At 39.1% G+C, this 1,206-nt stretch overlaps 1 pseudogene; it reads right to left on the reverse strand.

Moving 5' to 3' along the window:
• Nucleotides 1-401: 401 nt before the first annotated feature.
• LOC102858870 lies at nt 402-851 on the reverse strand (annotated as a pseudogene).
• Between the last annotated feature and the right edge of the window lie 355 nt (nt 852-1,206).

The following is a 1,206-nucleotide window of genomic DNA, read 5'->3' on the forward strand; positions in this document are numbered from 1 at the left end:
GTTTTCCTGGCTGTAATCTTGGTGAAAGAAGATTGCTAGGCCTTTTTCTTGTGGAGCTGCTGGGTTGAAGGATTCAAACCGTCAATCTTTCAGGTAGCAATGACAAATGTACTTGGGCCAGCTGGGATCCTTTTTTTGGTATGGAAAGTATTAGAGAATAAATTATGGATGTCGTGATACCTTACTCTACATATTTTCCACACTTTTTCTAAAACTATTCTTCATATCCATAATATTTAGCACCCATGAAAGAATTAATAGGAATTTCATGATATCAGCTAATATCCAGTTCATAGTCAAATTACCCCAATTGTCTGCTAATTATTTCTGTAAATTTTTTCTTTTGGTAGTCAGAATTTCATTTTCTCAGCTTCCCCCCCCCCCCCCCCCGCCCATTACATTTACTTTTTAAAATGATTAATAGAAGATTTATTTAAGCAATAATACATATAGGCGTCACTGTCAAACTGTATATAATACGAGATGATAAATGTTCAATCCAATTATCCTTCCTGAATAAGTTTTTCTTTTCTATCTCTGTCAGTTTTGAAAACATAATACCAGAAGAAGAGGGGTCCAACACCAAACACAGGTCCCATGAGTGAGAGCTTGAGAGTGGGCCTGAAATTGGGATAGACATTTGCTGCTCTTGCATAGGTCCAACGAGTCAAGGAAGCATCTTTAATGATTGATTGGTGGTTGGGGTCATTGATCTGAAGCAGACACTTCCGTTTAAGCTGGGATTTTACAGTTTGAGCCTGCCAGGCCTCCTGAGATATGTCTTATTCGGCTGGGTTGAGGGTAGCAGGTAGGGTGGCCAGGAGCGTTGGCTTGTACTTTGAGGATTACATCTCAGCTACCACCCATTACATTTATTTTTGAAGGGGTTAAGTAGTATTCTTGTGGAATGGGGGACATACTGAATTTATCCAACTCCTTCTTCATGATGCCAATTTACTTTTTCTTTTCTTTTCCCCCTTTTCCCTGCACATCCTCATCCCTCTGCTTCCATCCTCCCCCAACCCCTTTGGATCCTTATACTCATTCTATAATTATGGTTTTATACAATATTTATCTTTGTGGAACTGAGCTAGTTCACTCAGCATAATGCTTTCCAGTCCCTCCCAAGTTAGATAATCATGTAAAAAAATCATTGCTGCCTGCATACCACAAAGTATTCCATTGTGTGGATGTGTCATAATTTCT

This window comes from Elephantulus edwardii, unplaced genomic scaffold (genome assembly GCF_000299155.1).
Source record: "Elephantulus edwardii isolate Elephantulus edwardi_28Jun2011 unplaced genomic scaffold, EleEdw1.0 scaffold00049, whole genome shotgun sequence".
Classification (NCBI taxonomy): domain Eukaryota; kingdom Metazoa; phylum Chordata; class Mammalia; order Macroscelidea; family Macroscelididae; genus Elephantulus; species Elephantulus edwardii.